This window comes from Tenrec ecaudatus, chromosome 16 (assembly GCF_050624435.1).
Source record: "Tenrec ecaudatus isolate mTenEca1 chromosome 16, mTenEca1.hap1, whole genome shotgun sequence".
NCBI lineage: Eukaryota > Metazoa > Chordata > Mammalia > Afrosoricida > Tenrecidae > Tenrec > Tenrec ecaudatus.
This window is the reverse complement of record NC_134545.1, coordinates 51,135,778-51,148,456: the sequence shown is the minus strand read 5'-3', so window position 1 is coordinate 51,148,456 and position 12,679 is coordinate 51,135,778.

Here is a 12,679-nt window from a genome sequence, read left to right as displayed (position 1 = left end):
GGAAGAGGAAGGTGGGGTAGAAAGGGGTAACTGGTCACAAGGATTTACATATAACCCCTCCCTGGGGGACTGGCAACAGAAAAGCGGGTAAAAGGAGATATCTGACAGTGTAAGGCATGAAAAAATAATAATAATTTATAAATTATCAAGGGTTCGTGAGGAAAGGAGAGTGGAGGAGGGAGGGGGCAAAATGAAGAGCTTATACCAAGGGCTCAAGTAGAAAGAAAATGTTTTGAGAATGATGATGGCAACAAATGTACAAATGTGCTTGGCACAATGGATGGATATATGGATTGTGATAAGAGTTGTATGAGGCCCCAGTAAAATGATTTTTTTTAAAAAAAAAGCTATAGCCAAAAAAAATTTTTTTTTAATGTTGTCATCTCAAAAACTCACAAGGACAGCTCTATCCTGCCCTTACAGGGCCCCTATGAATCAGAATCAACTTGATGGCAGTGAGTTTGTGTGTGTGTGTGTGTGAGTGTGTGTGTGTGTGTGTGTGTGGAGAGAGAGAGAGAGAGAGAGAGAGAGAGAGAGAGAGAGAGAGAGAAATTCTCTTGAACCTTTGACCAATGTAATATGTCAAAACTCAATCCATGCTTCTGCCACATTCAGGTGAATTAAAATTAAAGTTACCGAGGCCTGACCTTTATGCCTTTTATCTGGCTAGCAACAATGGGTAGCTAAGGAGATATTTTCTCTGCAGAGAAGTCGGAATGTGGGAGGAATGCAAGCTAAGGAGGGAATCTTAACACAAATACATTTGCATAAAATGACCTTCAAGAAGATTTCTTCCATGTTAGAGATGAAGGAACAAAGTCTCAGGAAAGACATTGGGTTCCATCCTTGCATATAAACCCCTCCTCCACAGACAGCAGGGAAGCTTCTGCTTGAGCGAGCAATTTGTAAGAAAGGGGCTTGGGCTCCAAGCCCAATGCCAGTCATCCCCCAGAAACGTCCAACAGCAAGCTAGGTTTCACAACTTGCCCTGGAAGGTATGCATTCTGTGGCTGCGATGATAAAGCACGCGCCCATGTCAGCTCCTTTCATGAACTCCTATGACAAATGTTTGGATCCCACTCCCAGTCGTAGGCAATTCCCACTTCATCCGGGACCGCAGCTAAGGAGCTAGCCAGACAATTTTGTTGGAATTCCTGCCTTAACCCCTAGATCTGTCCATGTGCTCTGGGTCCCTTTCGGTGGGACTCACAAGTTGACATTTGTGTAGACGTATGACTTCCCCCATTCCAGTGCTTCTTATGCTTTCAGTAAACCTCTTTTTGGAATTTTAAACAAAATTCCAAATAGTCACAACAAGAAAAGCACAGAGACCTGGAGGGAGATACGGTTGAAAGACACCAACTAGCAGCACCTGGGGTTTTTCTCTACATCAGAAAGGTCTGCTATGGAAGCATAGGCGCCTTTATGTAAACAGAGAATCAGGCTGTGGAGCTGTGGTTTCTTGACACGGTCTCTACTTAGAGCTACACAATTCTGACGATGACTGCTGTTTCCACCTTCCTAGCCCAATCCAAAGAATTCTCCACTGATTTATATCGTGCCCCAAGGACAATTTTGACATATTTGGGGGGCTCGCATTGTGTTCTTTTTCCATTTTGTTTGAGTTTCGGGAACAAAAAGCAGTCTGGAGGGCAGGATCCGGGCAGTGGGGTGGATGGGGTGAGGTTTCCCAGAGAGAGTCGACTGGGACAGCCCTCGCTGCCCTCAAAGGGCGATCAGGAACGTCGTCATGATGGGGGAAATTCTTTGGTGCAACATTCCGCCTTTTTCTCGGCAATATAGTTTTCAGTGTTCTTACAGCTCATTTATAACCAACCCCTATGACCATCCTGTGTCTTCTGAGAAAATCTATCAGGATTTCCCTTGGGAACCTCCAAAGAGAGCCGCCATAAACCCCTGAGCTGTCCTTTCTGCTGGGATGTAACGGGCCCAGCAGAGCCCCTCAGAAGCCACTATTTTGACTGGACCTTTTGTTTTGAAGTGACCATAGGAGACAAAGTCAAGTATATATGGTGGGTAATGGGGCTAAGGGGAGCTGATGTCGAGGAGTTCAAGAAGGAAGAAAATGTTTTTAAACTAATTATAGTAGCAATTGGACAATACTGTTGGATGTGCTTGAACTGTGGATCAATGTGATATCTGTACTTGCTCTCAATAAAATGATTTGGGGGGGTGGGGGGAGTCAAGTATCCAACATAGAATGGAAGGAACATGTGATTGTATCCACTGATCACAGAGACAAGTTTAAACACATTTTGCTTGGAATAAATCAGTGCCTGTATGAACTGGAACTGTGGTGGCGATATTTTTTACTTTCTCTTACACAAAAGGGTTTCAAAATGTTGATGGAAAACCTGAATTAAAAAATAATGTAATTTTTCTTGCAACTGTTTGAAGCCTCCCTGAGCCCGTAGTGTACATTAAACAAATCTAAAATAAACAAACTTCCAAATCATCCTAGTCAGGAAGTGCAGAGCCCCGGGGAGAGAGAAAGTCGGAGCATGCCAAGGTTATGTCTGATTACAAGAGGGAGAAAGACAAAGCACTGTGACCATGGAGAGATGACGTGAGTCAAAAGTTACCCAAGGAGACATCAGTAAGAAAGGCAGTCGGGACTGGCATAGTGCCTCCCCCATGAGACCGAGGAGAACACGGCCCCAAATGCCCAGTCAACCTGTTCAGAACTCTGGCAATCAACCAGCGACTGACAGTACTCCGGGAAGCATTTCGTCCAGAAACACCGCTGGCTGTTGGAGAAGACGGCCATTTGTGGGATTTCAACTCGCCGTATTCCGACCTCAGCCTCCTCTGAACCCCAAACCCGCAGGCGGGCCGCCGTCGGGGAGGGGCAGCCAAGAGGTGGGGAGACGTCCCAACAAAACTGGGGCGCACACACAAAGCTACCTTCCCGGAGAACTGCCATCGCTCGACCTGTCTGTGGTTTCCTGGAAGACACCACTTATGGAGCTTGTCTTTAAGACCATCAGTGTCAATTGTTTAACAAGGCAGCGGTCAGGGCGGTGGGAAACAGCTGAGGTAAATAATAGGAGAGGCTTTTTACAAAGCAGGCAAATGCACCGTCCATGGGGACTTTACAAAGCACCGGCATCTTCGACAATCCAGGGCGCGCGCACATGCAGAGGGCGGCGTGCCTGCTCAAGACTTGAGAAGTCTCTGAGTTCTCACCTCTGGCTGACTTTGACGTGAGTGCAAGCAGAAGGTGTAAACTGAACGGTTAGGCAGCTGGAGCAGGGACCAGGGGTGTCTACTGAGCATGCTCCAAATTCAGGCTCGGAGGAAGGAAGGGGTGGTACACCTAAGTGGGTGGGACACCTGGATTGGCCCAATCTAGGCCAGGTGGGTTTAATTCAGCCAATGGGGTCAACCAGTACCATCAACCACACTTCCCAGGGAGAGGTCCTACAAACTGGAACTTGGAAATCACTCCCCTCCACCCCCACCCGTCCTCATCCCCCACCCCCACCCCGCACCCCGCCCAATGCCCTGGCCTTTTCCTCCATGTGCCACGTCTCCCTTTTGGTCCCCAGGGGTGCCATGTGGGGGTGTGCAGTGCCCTGAGGGGGCCCGTGTATGTCACTGTAAAACCTGAAACTGCTTCTAACCTTTGTAAAAACTCATGTGGATCACAAACCAGGCTTTGGCGTGAATATCTTTCTAGTGTGAAGCCAAGAATCGAGGTATTTCCCATCTGAGGAATCTGACAGAATCACCACCACACTTAGCGTAAATCATCACACATTCCAACAAAGAGAAGGAACTCACAGATCAATTCGTGGGCCATGCTGGTTGCCACAGTTTAAAGCATTAATTCCCATCGAGCATCATCCGCCCCTACTATCTGGTGGAAAAGTCAGGTCTCTGAACATTTTAGGATGTACAAGAAGAGACAAGTGAATTTATTCCTTTCCCTACAACCATACAAATCAGAAACTCCTAAAAGCCCTAGACGATTTTCAGAGGATTCAGAACCCAGCAATATTCTTCAGTCTCGACAGACACTGCTGAACTTCCCAGCCAACGACTGAACAATACCATATGCAGTTTGCAGTCTTTCAACGAGGTTGCAACGCATGTACGTTGTAACTACTTTTAAGTCATCTTAAATTTTTTTAAAAAACAAGCTCTGGCCAGTTTTATTAGAGAAAAATATAGCAGGGTATATTGTTCACCAGTCTGTTCTGACATGCCTCTGGTGCTATTGGAATCACCTGGGTCCATGGCCAGTGGGCACCCTCTAGTACGTGCCACACACGGCACCAATCCCATGTGATGGCCACGGTAGTGATGGGTCCTGGTTCTGGCCAACGTGGCGTGGTACTCCCTTCAGATCCCCTCAAGGCCGCCGCTTGTTGGCGAGGATGACCAGGGCGCTTTGCTCTGTCTGATGATCTTCAAGGTCTGCTTGCAGCCCAGCACGTGTTTCTCACTTTTCATAACACGTTGGACCCTGGAGTTGTTCGACTCCAACAACTTCTTTGTTTTCTTGGTGGCCACCATCTCCCTGTCTCAAGTGCAGAGGCCCCCACCTGACAACGCACACAACGTGTACATGTCACCATAGCAACAGAACTCAGCCTCCCACCCCAGCGCTGCCCCATTTCTCTCCCTCTTGTTTCCTTTTTTCTCCTTTTTCTCCCTTTATTTCTTTTGGTTCTCCTCTCACCCTCTTTCCTTCTTTCTTTCATGTCTTTTTCTTTAATTCTACCACCTCTTCTTCATACATGTACCCTTGTTTTCTGGTTGGATTGTTTGCTCACACTTTCTCTTTCCCCAGCTGTCTTTCTTCCTGCTCCCTCCTTTTCCTCGTGACACATGTTTTCTCTGCACCTATTAATTTCACTGTTGTTGTCAGGTGCCATCTAGTTGGTTCTGACCCCCCTTTAGGTAGTCTCCACCTCCCACCACTCTTACCCACAAACACCAAGGGAGGGTACTTGGTCAAAGGGCTCTCTCAGCTTTCCACACACTTAACTGAAAGAAAGATGCTAATTTCCATAGCACTTGCCACTGCACTGGACACCCTCAGACTTAGCTAGGGGCAGTCTGAAATGCGACACTTCTTAAATTAATGGGACATGGCTATGAATATTAAGAATGCAAATAGGTTTGATGCGAACATCCCACTATGGGACCCTCCCTTTCAAACACCAAAAAAATCAAAGTCAACCTACAACACATACACCCAAGACTATTCACTGTGGCATAATTTGTAGTATAAATTTATAGTATCAAAGTAGGGAAATTGTTAAATTAATGTCCACTTTATAGCCACAATATGTTGTATTATCCAACTTAAAAAATAATTAGTTGATCAAATTGACAACAGTAACTTGAAAGATTAGATAGGAAATTTAGGGGTAATAAATTGACATTAATAGAAGAGGAATAACTTTAAAAAGGAAAGTGAGGATGGTTATACAATTTTAATATAATCCATGTTGCTGACTAATCTTTACTAATGTTGCACATGTGTAAACTGTTGAATTGGTGTATTTTTGCTATGTATATTCTGAGTGTGTTAGTCTGGGTACTTTGGAGAAACAAATCCACAGAAACTCATGTATAACAGAGAGTTTTACATAAGGGTTAAGTACACATCAAGAAAATATCCCAACCCAGTGCTGTCCAAGCCCACAAGTCCAACATTAACCCATATGTCCGACACCAATCCACAAAGTCCTCCTCCATCTCACAAAACAGACACAATGATGCTGACTGCAGGAGAAAAGCTGAGTCAGTGAGCATGTAAGCATCTGAGCACTGACAGGGGTCTCCACATGGCTGCTCCAGCACCTACAGCTGCATTGGGGTAGGTCCATGTGGTTTCTACTGGGGATGTCTTGCAAGAAGACAATCTTGCAAGCTGAAGCAGGGAACTGGATAAGGCAGCTGCATCCTGGTCTGACCATCACAAAGCAAGACACCCGAGAACTTGAAAGGCGGGGCTCACTGAGCCATTTATCCCTTCGCCCTTCAATTAACCCCACATGTGTTTATTGGCCAAGTTGGCACAATAAACTTTATCACTGAGTAACATCAAAATGAATACAAAATGTCAATCAACTATTTTTTAGGACAACCCAAAACCAAGGGGGAAAAGTTCTATTTAGAAAACAACAACTTACAACTAACATAATACCTAATGGTAAAAGAATGAATACATTTTCGCTAAGATTAATATCAAGGTAAAGATGTTCACTCTTCTTCAACATAGTACTGGAAATTCTAGCCAGCACAATAACAAGGGAAGACAACAACAAAAAAACCCCATACAGATTGGAAAGGAAGAAATATACTGTTTCTATTTACAGTTATACAACTGTGTACATAGAAAGTCCCTAGAGATCTCCAAAATTTTCATGTAACTAATAAGTCAACAATGTCATAAAATACAAGCTCAACGCCAAAAAATTCACTGCATGTTCCTTCTAACAAGGAACATGTATAGATCAAAACTGAAAGAACAGTGTAGTTTGCAGTGACTCCAAAATAACAAAAGACCCAGGTGGACACATAATAAAGGAGCCTTGGGGGCACCTTGCTGCCAACCGTTGGCAGCTGGAGCTCACCCCGGGCTGCCCCGCGAAGTAAACGCTGTGAAACAGTTCTAATCTGCCACACGGGGTCGCTGTGCAGTATCAACCACAGCACACAACGTATGCAGTCAAACATGTACAAGATCCCTATACTGAAAAAAGACCTGCATGCTGACAAGAGAATGTAAATAAATGAGGAACCACAATATTCATAAACTGGAATGACAAACATAGTAGAGACATCAAATTTTCTCCAAAGTGATCTTAGAAGGTAAATGTAATTCCTATTCCCAGCAATGTGTCTGTAGGCCTACTCACTGCAGGTGAGTCAACACTAACGCATAGTGACCCTGGAGGGCAGCGTACAGTCATCTCTGAAGGTTTCCAAGGCTTTCAATCTTTTCAGGGCCAGAGAGCCTCAAGACACAAAAGCTAAAAAAAGGAAAGGAAAGTTTTTCAACAAATGGTGGTGGAGCAATTAGACATTCATAGGCAAACCTCATGCCTTAAATCTAATCCCGTCTGGCTCAAAAACTTAAACGTAAAGTGTAAAACAGAAGAGAAATCATAGAAAAAATGGTTGGGATCTAGGACTGAATAAAAGTCCTTATATTAATACTACAAATTTGACCCACAAAAGAAAAAGTAGATTGGGCCACATGAAAGTGTTAAACTGTCCTCTAAAATAAAACACGAGAAGAGCAAATACATACTAAAGACGGGATGAAAAATCTTGTAAAACATATCCAACAAAACTATTGTAAGTCTCAAAATTCAACAGGGAAAAAACAAATAGTACAACTAGAAAAAGAATAAGAGACATAAATAAACAGTTTACTATGAAGGATATACAGCTGCAAATAAGCACATGAAAAATAGTCCAAGGGCATTAACCACCGTTGTTAGTTTTCCAAGTCACCATGACCCTATGTGCAACAGAACAAAACACTGCCCAGTCCTGTGCCAGCCTCACTGTGGGTATATTGAACCCCACTGTTGCCGCCATTGTGTCAATCCATCTCACCGAGGGACTTCCTCTTTCTTCGCTGGCCCTCTGCTGTATCAAGCATGTGTCCTTTTCAGGAGACCAGTTTCTCTTGGTAACATGTTCAAAGTACCTGGACAAAGTCTTTCCGTCCTCGTCCTCGCTGATGCCCAAGATTTAACCTTTTCCTTATCAATATATTTTTAATAATGATACCTCATTAAAAAGATCGTTTTCAAAAATATTACTATATGGGAAATTTTGAGTAATATGATCGAATGATTTTTGCACACCATTCCAATTAAGTTCCTGTTTTAATATAAGCCAATGAAAATTTCAATATCACTGTAATGTACCATCTACTCTTCTAAATAATCTATGCAGTTACTATAGAACTTTTAAACGTGATTCATGATATCTGCATGATTTATTGCACCTTGTTCTTCTAGCAGGCTTATACTGTTACGGATAGTTAATGGAAGAAAATTATTTTCTAACCGCTCTTGACATTGAAATTTTAAATTATTAACTTCATTTGCTACTTTGATTACCGAAATTTTGTCACCTTCAATAAGTTTTATAGCATTTTGAAAAAGAGCTGCTTGTTTGTGTACAAACTCTAGCCAAATTTTTCAAGATTCTTTTTCAAAAAGCTCTTCTAAATTCTAGGACACTTATCCTGTGATAGAAAGAAGGATTTCAAAGGATCATATATTTTCAAAATTCTTTCGACAGCTGGCAAAAGAGCTAACCAGCATGTTTTACTGTATCCAAGTATTTTCTGATATTCAACTTCCACAGTTTCACAAAATTCTTTAAGCATTTCAATGCACACAGTGTATATATAGAAATAAGAATATATTTTAATAACAATATTTTCCACATCTATGGGCAACAAATCAGCAGTTTGAATGGCATTATATATTTTATATATTATGGGTGCTGCACAACCAACACCAGTAATGTTTTGATTAAGGTTTTTGTTTAATTTATAAAAAATAATATTTGTACCTCTTCTCACTTTTCCTCCAAAATTTGAGTTTGTGTTGTCTGCACAATATGCAATCATTTTATGTTTTAATTTTTTTCCAAAAGATTAATAATGGAATTGAAAATTATTTCAGATGTTTCACCAAGCACAGACATGAAATCTAAAATTCTAGTTTTTATTCCTGTTTCCAAATTTAAAAATCTAATAATGGTTGGAAATAATTTTATATCCTTATGATTAGATGCATGAGTATATATGGATATAAAATTAATTTTTTCTAGATTTTTAATTCTGAAAATGCATATGGGGAAAGCACATTATACTCAATTTTCTCGGATTTTGTTCTAGCACAGGCAAATTTTTGGTTGAATAACTTTTTTGCCAACTTGTGATGTACAGTCCATAGATCTGAAGGAATGATTGTGATTAATAGCATGAAAAGACATAAGTCCTTCTGCTAATGCCAATTTCTTTTCTTTGTCTCCATAAGTTGTTTTCTGAAAAAAATCCTGCATTTTGGCGGAAGATGCAGCAGTATTTAAATATCTTTTATGTTTCTGTGTCTCCAAGTGCTTTGAAATATCATTCTTCCCATTACCATGCGAAATAGAAAATTCACCATTACAATTCTTACATTTTACCATGTAATTGCTTTTGTTGTTTTTTTTAATAAAAGGAAATTCACTTCTTAGGTCATGGTTGAATTTGTATCCTCTTTTCTTACACATTATGTTAAAAATCTAAAAAAATAATTTTAAATTATATTATAAATTATTATGTACATATTGCTTAAAAACACAGCAAGTAGGTACATAATTACATGAACATATTTTATTGTTAGTTTATAAATTAAGTTAATTTGATTGTTATAAAGTAACTATATATTTTTAATTATTTTAATTTTAATCCTATATTTCTTTCTAAATAACAATACTAACTTGTATTATTTTTTTCTCTGAATTTGCTGTAACGTAAGTTGTAAGTGTCACTTTCAAGGCCAGCACTGGACTTTTTGCTGCCACTATAAAATATAAATAATATGAGTACTATCTGCTAAATTCAACAGAATTTATGTATTTATGAAATAAATAAATTACCTAAATTATCTGAGTAGCTGATTTGTTGACATCACTTGTTTAATGAGCACACAGTACGATGTGTATCATCTGAGAGACAGTTACAAAATGTTTTCGTCGTTGCCAATGCAAAAAATGCCATTGTTCATTAAGTCCAAACAATGGTGGTCGAATTCTAACAACTGATCAACAATGCGAACTTTGATAAGCAGTTCTCGATAATCAGTTCTCAACAATTATTTGTTATTATTAAAGTTTAATATTACAAAATTAACAAAAATAATATAAAACTCATATCCTGGATAAATAGCCACATGGCAGCTGAAAACCGCATATTCCCTTCCCGTTCTCCCACCGTTCTGTAGCTTGTCGTGCATTCTTTCCAAAAATCGGGACTTTTTTAAAACGCCGCGGGACAAATTGTTAAAAATCGGGACTGTCCGGCCAAAAGCGGGACGTCTGGTCACCTTATCCTAGGGTCATGAATTAAGAAGTCACTGGACTTTGGTTCATATCTCTGCTTTTGACATTGCCCGATAATTAGCAAAGTAAGACTAGCAGATACTTGCTATTTTCACACGTTCTTTTGTGTGTATGACATGTCTTAGTCCTGAAGACAGATTTTGCTGTAGTGAATGAGTGCCAATGAAATTTCTGCCTTGTTCCTAACCTTCATTACTTTCTTAGTGTTCAGTGACTTGAGTTCTTAACTCATACAAGTGAACATCCCAGGTATTTTCGTCTGCAAAGTCTTTTTCTATATGTATATTTTCCTTTCTCAATAGTACTTTAAATTTTATACCACTGGCTAGATTAATGATACTATTATTAGAATACCAAATGTCTCATGGAGGTTACTTAACTTTCTCAACGAGCTGATACTGCAGCCTTTAAAGTGAACCGGGGTCTGAGGGGACAGCCGCCCCGCCCCCAAGAAGAATTTACTTGAGAGGACAGCACTGAAGCTACAGCTCAGGGAGAGGGTCATGTCTGATCAGAGCACACAGGAGCAAATGAAGGGGGAGGGAGAGAGAGTGGAGCACATCCTGCCCACCAAGCCTTGAAGAAGATAATCCCACTCAGAGCAGCCAATGCGCACAGAGGACCATATGGCTGGCCCCACTACGAGATGCAACATCCCTCACTGACCCATAGACCTACAGGGCACAACACTGGAGACACAGTGTGGGAATTGTGCTCCATCTGACCCCACCACATTGAGTCAAAACACTAAGGGTGTGCAATGGAACAGCAAAGGGAGCAGAGCAAGGAAGTCCCGGGGGAATACCAAAAATAGTCTTTGAGGTCACAGCTTGGCACCCCATCAGACTCGAGTAGAACACACTCCTAAAAGGTCAAGAAACAGACCTTGAACTATTTACAGGCTTTTCTTTTTCTGTTATTGGGTTTTTTGTTGTTGTTCTGTATTCTTTTGTTGCTTTGTTTTGCTTTGTCCTGTTTTTGTGCATATTATTATCTCTGCAGGCCTATCTAGATAAGATAGGTGGGATAAACAATCTGGAGGAGAAAAGAATGGGACCTACCTTTCTGAGGAGACATGGGAGATGGGGAGGTGGGGAGAAAGGAAGTGGTGTTAACAAACCCAGCGACAAGGGAACAACAAGTGATCCAAAATCAGTGACAAGGAGGGTGTAGGAGGCCGGGTAGGGCTTGATCAAGGACAATGTAGATGAGAGGAATTACTGAAGCCCCAATGAAGGCTGAGCATGATAGCGGAACAAGAGGAAAGTCAAAGGAAATAGAGGAAAGAACTAGGAGATACAGGGCATTTATAGAGGTCTGAATACAGGCATGTACACATGTCAATATATTTATATATGGGGATGGGGAAATAGATCTATGTGCATATATTTATAGGTTTAGTATTAAGGTAGCAGATGGACATTGGGCCTCCACTCAAGTACTCCTTCAAAGCAAGAACACTTTGTTCTATTAAATTGGCATTCCATGATGCTCACCTTCCTGACACGATTGCTGAAGACAAAGGGGGTGCATAAGCAAATGTGGTGAAGAAAGCAGATGGAGCCTGGTTATCAGTCATAATAGTGTGGGGGGTCTGCAATGTTTATATTCAAACAAGCAGCCATATAAGTGAGGTATCAACAAAGGGGACATCAAAGAAGCATATCAGCCTGTGATCCAAAGATGACAATAACAAAATCCAAATAAGCTGAAAGGAAACATAGTAAACACCTAATTTGCAGAAGAGAGTGGAAACCCAAGACCCATCTGCAGAGTCTCTACTCAGATGAGGCCTCTGGCAGACCCCCCCTAGCCACAGGCGAGGGACTCGAAGAGGTTGACCATCAGACAGAGATGATTGTCACCTTGATTAGAATGGTTCCAAGCAAGGTGTAACATGATACTTAGTTGGCTTGCCTCTTGAGCCAACCTGAACTTGGTCTAGGACCAAATAGTTCTTGCTTGTTCCACAAAAGAAAGTTCTTCTGTGGCTGTTTAAATATTGATCGTGATCTGTTCGTTCTTACTCTTTATTTTTATATTCCTCTTTATATTATTATTTTCTTCTTGCTGTTTTGGGTTTTGTTGTTGTTTTTCATTGTTTCTGTTGGGTTTCCCAGTTGGTGAAGCACAGGAGACAATAACTGATGCAATAGTTTATCAGGGACATGGGTGGGACAGGGGAGGGAACTTGAGGAGGAGGGGGCAGGAGAGGGCATTATAAATGATTGTGATGATGTATATACAGCTCTGTTAAAAAGCTATTTAACTATGGAAGGGTATGAATATCATATCAAGAAAACTACTAACACAAATTGTTTGACCAATAGTCGCCATGGATGAAAGAGGAAAATGATTTGTTTAGAGGACATTACGTTTATGTTAATGGTGGTGGAATGATTTGGAAAAGTTATACAATGGTTATACACAGGAAGAATATAATCAATGACACTGAATTATACACGTAGGAGTTGTTGAATTGGACAATGTTTTGTTGTGTATATTTTTGCCACAATTTAAAAAATAATTAGATAAGTAACAATGAGTACAGTGAAAAAAAAGTCCT